This window comes from Dendronephthya gigantea, unplaced genomic scaffold (genome assembly GCF_004324835.1).
Source record: "Dendronephthya gigantea isolate DGI-Jeju-01 unplaced genomic scaffold, DenGig_1.0 000313F, whole genome shotgun sequence".
Lineage (NCBI taxonomy): Eukaryota > Metazoa > Cnidaria > Anthozoa > Malacalcyonacea > Nephtheidae > Dendronephthya > Dendronephthya gigantea.
The window spans coordinates 121,518-131,729 of NW_021163323.1; the positions used below are offsets into that span (position 1 = coordinate 121,518).

General features: G+C 36.6%; 1 long non-coding RNA gene across 2 annotated transcripts; it reads right to left on the minus strand.

Annotated features, from left to right (window-relative positions):
• Positions 1–1,876: 1,876 nt before the first annotated feature.
• LOC114541866 lies at positions 1,877–5,083 on the minus strand. 2 transcript variants are annotated; one of them, XR_003689378.1, is made up of 5 exons: positions 4,989–5,083; positions 4,418–4,565; positions 2,881–2,990; positions 2,631–2,717; positions 1,877–2,135 (listed from the first exon to the last, which is right to left on the minus strand). It is a non-coding gene; the product is annotated as an uncharacterized LOC114541866 (long non-coding RNA). The 2 variants fall into 2 exon arrangements; XR_003689379.1 differs by lacking the exons at positions 2,631–2,717; positions 2,881–2,990.
• Between the last annotated feature and the right edge of the window lie 5,129 nt (positions 5,084–10,212).

The window sequence follows — 10,212 nt, forward strand, 5'->3', positions numbered from 1 at the left end:
GACAAAGAACGACGTGAAATATGGCTTCATATATACAAGGCTACGATGAAGAACGCTTCGAGACCAAAGTCAGTCAAAATTTCCTTTGTCAGATTTGCTTCAACGTCTTGAAAGAGCCTGTCCTGTGTCCGACAAACCAACATTGTTTTTGCCGTTGTTGTATTACGAAACATCTGGAAAATTCTCAAACATGTCCAACGTGTGCTGATGAACTGACCGTAGAAACTTTAGCCGAACCTTCACGAATGGTAAAAGATTTTTTAAATGAGTTAAAAATTCGTTGCGTTTACATCGACAGAGGTTGTCAAGAAATTGTAGAAGTGCAGCATCTTGACCGCCATGAAGATACATGTGGATATACACCAGCCGTTTGTACAAACCAAGGCTGTGGTTTAATTGTCAACAAGCGTGATCTTATTCACCATGAAAGTGAAGTCTGTGAATTCCGAAAGTTGAAGTGTCACTCGTGCGGAGAAATAACCAAAACTTTGGCAGATATGGAGGAAAGAATGGCGAAGAATAATATAATATATGAAACTAAAATAACAAATTTAGAAAAAAAATATGGCGAGAAATACCACAGTCGCAGATTTAAAAGCAGATATGGAAGGAAAACAGGAAACGGTTAACATCGAAATCAAAGGATTGAAAACAGCTTTGGTCAAAGCTTTTGATGAAATAAAGGACGTTCTTATCACGATGGAGGGCAAGATAGAAGAAAACACAAGAAAAGTAAGAAAAAGACCAAGTGGTGATAAGGAAAATATAATTGTTGCTGGAGGTTATAGAACTAACTCTGTAGAGATGTTTAACTGGCGTCAAAGAACATGGTCGCCATTACAATCAATGCCAGAGGATCGTTTTGGAGCGACTTCATTTATTTATAACAATCATATGACTCTGCTGGGGGTTGTGTCAGTCTGACATTGTTGATGATATGATTAGAATGAATATTGACCCAAACCCTGATCTCTCAACACACTGGAGTGACTGTCCTGTTAAACTACCTGATAAGTTGTGTTACCACCACAGTGTGTATAATGATCAGTTGATAGTCTCTGGAGGTAATAATGGACATGGTTCATCTGACTTGATCAGAGCAGTCCAGCTTGTTCCTCCCTACTGTGAAGACCTTATCAAGAATGCCAGAACCAAGACAACGTCACAGCATGGATATATTTGATGATAATTTGTTGATAGTTGGTGGGAACAACTGGCAAAGACAAAGACAGCCTCAGCAGTGTCGTACTGTATGATATAAAGAAGAATGAACTGAAACAATTGTCACCACTGCCAATGAAGTGAATCTCATGGCAACTGTGATGGGGAGACAACATTGTTGTTATTGGTGGCGTCGACAAACATGGCAAGAGATTAGATACAGTTTCATTTACAATGTCAAGACAGAACAAAGTCACATGCTGCCATCAATGAGATGTGCAGGTGGGGATGTACCGCATTGTTATTGAAAATAATATTGTAGTCCTGGGAGGGTGTGGTCAATTTTGCTCCCCGAAGTCAGTTGAAGGTTTCAACTTTGAAAGGTATTCTTGGGAAGAACTTCCAGAAATGTCTGAGGCAAGATTCTGGCACACTGCTGTTGTTGTGTGAACAATATGTAAGGTTTAAGTGAAAACTCCTAACATATTATGAACAGTTGAAATGAACTATAAGATTTTCACCAAAGTTATAGAAATAAATTGCAGCATCTAAGTGATTGTCAGAATATACTGATTTGTTTTTTTGTGATTGAATTTAAATTGAGTCAGTTCTTGGAATTATATATTAAAGAACAATAACAAATCTTTAAAATAGATATTTTCATTGAGGAAGGTTTAAAATGAAACATGAAAAAAACAGTTCAAACAATAGGTAGGTGGATGAGTGAAAAAAATTGATTAAATATTGACCATGTTGGATCAGAGTTATTAGTTTCTATTAACTGTGGTTTGGATTAAAAAATTCAACTTTCCCAGAAGGATAAATATTTCTGGGAGGAGACATAAAATGAAAGGGTAAACTTACGATATTTTAGAGCATGTGATGCAGGGAATATTTCTGATGTTAGATTTCAACATTGATAATAGGGCCTGTTCATCTCTACCATGATGTTCCCCACATTTGAAATAAAATTCCTTTGAAAGAATGAGATGTTTTTAATTTTTTTCAACAATCTGGTATGAATTGTCTGTATTTTGTGCAATGCCAGATGATTTTACTCATCAGTGGAAGAGTACTGTCAGTTTATAAGTTAACAAAACTATCTGTCAGTGTCTCTTGTTAACCCATTAGCTTGCAATACACCCAGATGTCATCTTTAGTATTTTACTCTGTCTAATGCCAGATGATTTTACTCATCAGTGGAAGAGTACTGTCAGTTAATAAGTTAACAAAACTATCTGTCAGTGTCTCTTGTTAACCCATTAGCTTGCAATGCACCCAGATGTGGCCTACTTTAGTATTTTACTCTAGTGTCTAATGTCAGATGATTTTACTCATCAGTGGAAGAATACTGTCAGTTAATAAGTTAACAAAACTATCTGTCAGTGTCTCTTGTTAACTTATTAGCTTGCAATGCACCCAGATTATGGCCACTATTGTATTTTAGGTGTGATAAGTAAATAACTTACAGCTGTTTTTCCCTGATAGTTTGTATTGGATTCACATTGTCCCTGCATGCAGCCTTTGATCAATACATCATCTCAACCATTTGGACCCTTGCAAGAAACCATAAATATTGTGTAAACAAGATGTTTGTTGACATTCAAAAGCTTTCACAGCAACTTTGTAAACAAACTGTAACAATGTCAACACTTTATAAAGTTGTCTATAAATCTGCTGGAGATTTTTACAAGTTGTTTATAAGAAAACAGTAAATACCTGTGATAGAACAAAGCTTCCTTCCTTGCAATTTGAACATCGACATCGCAATTTTCCTCGTGTTAGTTTCTTGCAAGTTTTACAATAAACAAAGAAGAAACTTTGCTTGCCTGAGATGAGAGAGGACGAAAAGTATGGATTATTAAACAAACCCTGGTGTTAAAAAGAGGAGGGTTTTGTATTGATGGGGTATAATATAAGATTAGGAGCGTAAGATATATTATTATATGACTAGTGTTTGTTTTTGTAAATCCTGCAATTTGATTGGCTGCTGAGGAGGCGGCATTTTCCCATATTGCCCACGGGCAATACGCTCAATTTTTATTGACTGGATGTAATGGAAATAAATTATTATTCGTGCTTATGGTTTTCCCAAATTAAGTCATATAATAAATAACTTACTGACTTTGATTGTTCGGTCTGTACAGTAAAATATCAAACCTCGATACCGAGTGATAGCGAGGTCAATACGGCACGACCTCGGTTTGATATTTTACCGTACAGACCTCACTCTCAGTCAGTAACTTCTTATTAAAAGACATATAAGGAAGGGTCAAGGGTGTAGGGAAGGGTCAAGGGTGTATGGAAGGGGGGACTATACAGGAGGTTAAATTGATAGAGGGTCTATTAGAGAAGAGGTATATAAAGGGAAGGCCATATTAGGGAGGGAGTATGGGGGAGGGGTTATTTTAGAGAGTTATTTTAGAGGTGTATTATAGTCATGAGGGACATTCTACTAGGGAGGGGTATAAAGAGAGGGTTATTTTGGAGTACTATTTAGAGACTGGAGTATTAGAGAAGTATATTAAAGAAGGGTATACTTACAGGGTGGGGTATAAAGAGCAGGTTATTTTAAGAGTATTATTTAGAGACTAGAGTATTAGAGAAGTATATATTAGAGAGAGGTATACTTATAGGGTGGGGGGTATAAAGAGGGGGTTATTTTGGAGTATTATTTAGAGACTGGAATATTACAAAAGTATATATTAGAGTGAGGTATACTTATAGGGTGGGGTATAAAGAGGGGGTTATTTTAAGAGTATTATTTAGAGACTGGAAGATTAGAGAAGTATATGTTAGAGAGAGGTATACTTATAGGAGGGGTACAGGAAAGGAGTTGTTAGAGTGTTAATTGGAAAGGGACATTACAGAATAGGTATGAAGGCACATTAATTGGGAGGGGCATGAAGAGGGAATTGTTATAGGGGGTTAATCAGAGAGAGGGTTTTTCTGTAAGAGAGAAATCCTGCAAAGGAGGGGTATGTGGAAGGAATTGTTATAGATGGAGAGTTAGTTGAAGAGAGGGTGGGAGGGAGAAATATACAGAAGGGTTTAGAGTCAGACAACTGGAGAGAGGGGTTTTTAAAGAAGATTGAGGTGTATTTGTGAGGGATATACTATGGAAAGGTATAAAGAAATGGTTATCACAGTGGGGATGGATTGGAGGTATTTATTGAGGGTGTGTATTAAACCAGGAAGAACACTAAAAAGAGAGTGGTCACATCATTGAGAGGTTTATGAAAGATCTCGTCACCACCTGATTGTTCAGATTCACCATCTTCATCTTCGTCATCCTGTGTCAGTTTCACTTTCGTCAAACCATCATTCGCATTGTAAGTTGCATCAACTGAGATCTGACCAGATTTCTGAACAGCATGAATGACGCTGTGGTTCATCTCTGCATTCTAAAAAAAGTTTCAGATCTCTGAATGTCAGACTGATTGTCGACTGATGGCAATTTAAACACTGAGAATTCTGAGAATCATCTGAAAAATCCTGGAAACTGTCCATGAGTGAGAATTCACGTAAGTTTGGGTCAGGTTTTAGTGGAGAAAGATGGCTTTGAAAAATGTCTTAAAATATCATTTATCAAGATTCAGACACTGTGATATTCTGAGATGAACTGACTCAAGCAAGACAAGCTGTATCATAATCTATCTCAGATTTACTATAACGAAGATGGGTCGCTTTAACATCAAAACCCGAACTTAAAAAAAACCTCATTTATAAAATCATTTAAACATTTCACAGTAAAGCTTTCGTTATTTCTTTGAAAATTGTTATATAAATCACATTAAAAGCTTGATATTTTCCTAAAAATCACTCACCCCGAGTGTTAATTCATCGGGTAATTCTCGACCGGCAAAAATGATTTTAATTCCAGCAGTTTTGACATTTTTCTTGCGAGCGATTTCGTGTTTTAGTTGAGCGATTGTCCAGGATGGTTGAAACGAAGGTTAAATGATTTGCCGTTGAAGTTTACGGTCACGTCGTGCGACATATTTCGCTAGAAAAGCTCGTGTATTTCCTTGCAATTGAGAGAAAATAATTCAAAATATTTTGCTTCAAAACGAAAGTTTGGAAAAGAAATGTTTGAAAATTGAAAGTTTAAAACGACGGTTGCTTCCACTTACCAAAACAAACTTCCTCCTTTTTTCTTGAAATTTCACTCCCTTGCAGTTTTCTGATCTCTTGGACACTGGAATGTTTAGCGTTTTCTATCTTGGCAATCAATATAATTCCACAGATTAGGTTAGGATTAGGTTTAAATTTAGGATTAGGTTAACCCTCTTTAACAATAAACCTAAAACCTAATCTTAACCCAAATCGTAACATAATCTCAAATAATAAATAAGTCTGAGGATAGTTTTTTTAACTCATTAACTGCCAAAACAAACTTCCTCTTTAATTCCTTGAAATTTCACTCCCTGACAGTTTTCTGATCTTTCGATACACTGGATGTTTAGCATTTTCTATGTTGGCAGTATTATTCCATTTAATCCTTCAGATTAGGTTAGGATTAGGGTTAAAATTAGGAATAAGTTTAACCGTATTAAACTATAAACCTAAAACATAATCTTAAACCCAATTCCTAACATAATCCCACAGATTAAATTCGTGTATTTAGGATTTAGAACATGGAGTTTTATATTAAAAACTATCGCAGCATCGTCAGCACTTTTGAAAGTGTAAATTCGCATTTTAATAAACAAGTTAAAGCTTTTAGAGTCGACTTAAATTACTGCAAAATAACATTTCTCAAAAATCTCTGAAAATATCAGAAAAATGTTTAATTCGCTCCAGTTCTCTCCTCAGCTCGCGATATTTTGAAATTTTTGGAAACACCGCAGCAAATTCCAGGAATTCCTAAGTCCTGACAGGAAAGGACGCGTCTTATGCAAACACTTTATAAGGAAGAGATATTTGTCTTATAAACTGATCATTTTGGAGAAGATTTCGAGAAAATACAAACACAGACTTCTCCAAGAACGAACACTGTATCTATATTCAGTCTATACAGCGAGGTTTATACTACAGAGCGACAAACAACACAGAACTTGCTTTATTATTACGACACAAGAACGACGTGAAATAATATGGCTTCATATATACAAGGCTATGATGAAGAAAGGTTTGTGGACAAAATCAATCAAAATTTTCATTGCCAGATTTGCTTAATGTCTTGAAAGAGCCGGTTATGTGTTCGAGAAACCAGCATTCTTTTTGCCGTTGTTGTATTACGAAACATCTGGAAAATTCTCAAACATGTCCAACGTGTGCTGATGAACTGACCGTAGAGACTTTATCCGAACCGAATAGAATGGTAAAGATTTTTTGAATGAATCAAAAATTCGTTGCGTTTACATCGACAGAGGTTGTCAAGAAGTTGTAGAATTACAGCATCTTGACCGCCATGAAGATACATGTGGATATACACCAGCCGTTTGTACAAACCAAGGCTGTGGTTTAATTGTCAACAAGCGTGATCTTATTCACCATGAAAGTGAAGTCTGTGAATTCCGAAAGTTGAAGTGTCACTCGTGCGAGAAATGACGAAAACTTTCGCAGATATGGAGGAAAGAATGGCGAATATCGAGAAGAATATGGTAACAAATAAAACAGTTGAAACTAAAATAACAATTTAGAAAATATTGCCACTGTTGCGAATAATATGGAGAAAAACACGCAGATATAAAAGCAGATATGGAAGGAAAACACGAAGCGGTTAACAACAAAGTCGATGGATTGAAAACAGCTTTGGTCAGAGCTTTTGATGAATGAAGGACGTTCTTATCACGATGGAGGGCAAGAAAGTAGAAAACACAAGAAAAGTAATAAATAGACCAAGTGGTGATAAGGAAAATATAATTGTTGCTGGAGGTTTATTGACTAGCTCTGTAGAGATGTTTAACTGGCGTCAAAGAACATGGTCGCCATTACAATCAATGCCAAAGAAACGTTGGAGCAACTTCATTTATTTATAACAATCATATGACTATAGCTGGGGGTTGCTGTGGTGGGTCTGTCATTGTTGATGATATGATTAGAATGAATATTGACCCAAACCCTGATCTCACAACACACTGGAGTGACTGTCCTGTTAAACTACCTGATAAGTTGAATACCACAGCAGTGTGCTGTATAATGATCAGTTGATAGTCTCTGGAGGTGTAATAAAATGTTTCATCTGACTTGATGAGAGCAGTCCAGCTTGTTCCTCTATACTGTGAAGACCTTATCAAGAATGCCAGAACCAAGACAAGGTCACAGCATGGAAATATTTGATGATAATTTGTTGATAGTTGGTGGAAGTACAACTGACAATTACAAAGACAGCCTCAGCAGTGTCGTACTGTACGATATAAAGAAGAATCAGCTGAAACAGTTGTCACCACTGCCGTATGAAGTGAGGCACATGGCAACTGTGAGATGGGGAGAAACATTGTTGTTATTGGTGGCGTTGACAAACATGGCAAGCATTAGATACAGTTATCATTTACAATGTCAAGACAGAACAAAGTCACATGCTGCCATCAATGAGATGTAAGAGGTGTGGATGTACTGCAGTTGTTATTGCAAACAACATTGTAGTCCTGGGAGGGAACGGTGAGCGAACAACACTGAAGTCAGTTGAAGGTTTCAACTTTGAAAGGTATTCTTGGGAAGAACTTCCAGAAATGTCTGAAGCAAGATACTTGCACACTGCTGTTGTTTGTGAACAATATGTAAGGTATTAAGTGAAAACTCCTAACATATTATGAACAATTAAAATTAACTATAAGATTTTCACAAAGTTATAGAAATAGATTGTAGCATTCTAAGTTGATTGTCAGACATATACTGATTTGTATTTTTGTGATTGAATTTAAATTGAGTCAGTTTTTAGAATTATATATTAAAGAACAATAACAAATCTGTGAAATAAATATTTTCATTGAGGAAGGTTTAAAATGAAACATCAAATAAAAGAATTCAAACAATAGGTAGGTGCATGAGTGAAAAAAATTTGATTAAATATTGACCATGTTGGATCAAAGTTATTAGTTTCTATTAACTGCGGTTTGGATTAAAAAATTCAACTTTTCTAGAAGCATAAATATTTCTGAGAGGAAACGTAAAATGAAAGGGTAAACTTACGATGTTTCAGAGCATGTGATGATGGGAATATTTCTGATGTTAGATTTCAACATTGATAACGGTGCCTGTTCATCTCTTCCATGATGTTCCCCACATTTGAAATAAAATTCCTATGAAAGAACAAGAAGTTTGTGATCGACCTACTTTAGTATTTTACCCCGTATAATGTCAGATAATTTTACTCATCAGTGGAAGAGTACTGTCAGTTAATAAGTTAACAAACTAATATCTGTCAGTGTCTCTTGTTAACCCATTAGCTTGCAATGCACCTAGATGTGACCCAATATTGTATTTTAGGTCTGATAGGTGGATAACTTACAGCTGTTGTTCCCTGACAGTTTGTATTGGATTCACATTGTCCCTGCATTCGGCCTTTGATCAATACATCGTCCCAACCATTTGGACCCTTGCAAGAAACCATAAATATTGTGTAAACAAGATGTTTGTTGGCATTCAAAAGCTTTCACAGGAAGCTTGTAAACAAGTTGTAACAATGTCAACATTTTATAAAGTCTAAATATAAATCTGCTGCAGATTTTTTACAAGTTGTTTATAAGGAAACAGTAAATACCTGTGATAGAACAAAGCTTCCTTCCTTGCAATTTGAACATCGACATCGCAATTTTCCTTGTGTTAGTTTCTTGCAAGTTTTACAATAAACAAAGAAGAAACTTTGCTTGCCTGAGATGAAAGAGTACAAAAAGTTTGGATTATTAAAGGAGCCCTGGTGTTAGAGAGATGAGCTTATTAGAAAGAGAGAGGCCTAATATTAGAGAGAGAGGGGCTTATTAGAGAGAGAGAGGGGCTTATTAGAGAGAGAGGGGCTTTTTAGAGAGAGAGGGGCTTATTAGAGAGAGAGGGGCTTTTTAGAGAGAGAGGGGCTTATTAAAGAGAGAGGGGCTTATTTGAGAGAGAGTGGTTTATTAGGGAGAGAGGGTGGGTCTTCATGGATGAAGTATAATATGATTAGGGGGGAAGGCAGGGTAGAGAACCCTCTACCCAGGGTTTCTCCATGAGGAAAATGCAAGGGTATCAAGCTGGGGATAGGAGTTTATTGGAGATAGACAATTAGAGAAGTGGTACAGTACTGTGTTAGAGGACATCCAGGTAAGGGGGTATGGGCAAGGGTGGGTTGGGTTAATTGGAAAAAGGGGTTTTAGAGAGGAGGCATATTAGAAAGGGCATGCTAGTAGGGAAGGGTATAGGGGATTGGCTAGAGAGGGTTAATTAGAGAGGGAAATAAGGAAAGAGGTACATTAGGGAGGGGCATACTATTAGGGAAGAGAATAGAGAATAATTTGAGGGTTAATTAGAGAGGAATATTGGAGAAGAGGTACATTAGGGAAGGGCATAATCATGACAGAGGGGAATAGAGTGATTTGAGGGTTATTTAGAGATGGCTATTGAAAGGATATTTTATAGAGAACAAACCAGAGAAAGGGTTATTGGAAAAGAGGTGTATTAGACAGGATTGCAATACAAGGAACAGAAATTATTATAGTGGATTAACTAGAGAGAGGTTTATCAGGAAAGAGGTTTATCAAATCAGGTCATATCAGAGAGGGAGAGGAACGAGGGTGAACATAGCGGGAACATATTGGAGGTATTTATTGAGGGTGTAAAATTAGGAGGGGGATTAAACAGGGTGGGGTCACATTATTATCTAGAGGTTTATGAAAGATCTCGTCACAACCTGATTGTTCAGATTCACCGTCTTCATCCTCGTCATCCTGTGTCAGTTTACTTTCGTCAAACCATCATTCGCATTGTAAGTTGCATCAACTGAGATCTGACCAGATTTCTGAACAGCATGAATGACGCTGTGGTTCATCTCTGCATTCTAAAAAAAACAGTTTCAGATCTCGAATGTCAGACTCATTGTCGACTGATGGTAATTGAAAGACTGAGAATTTG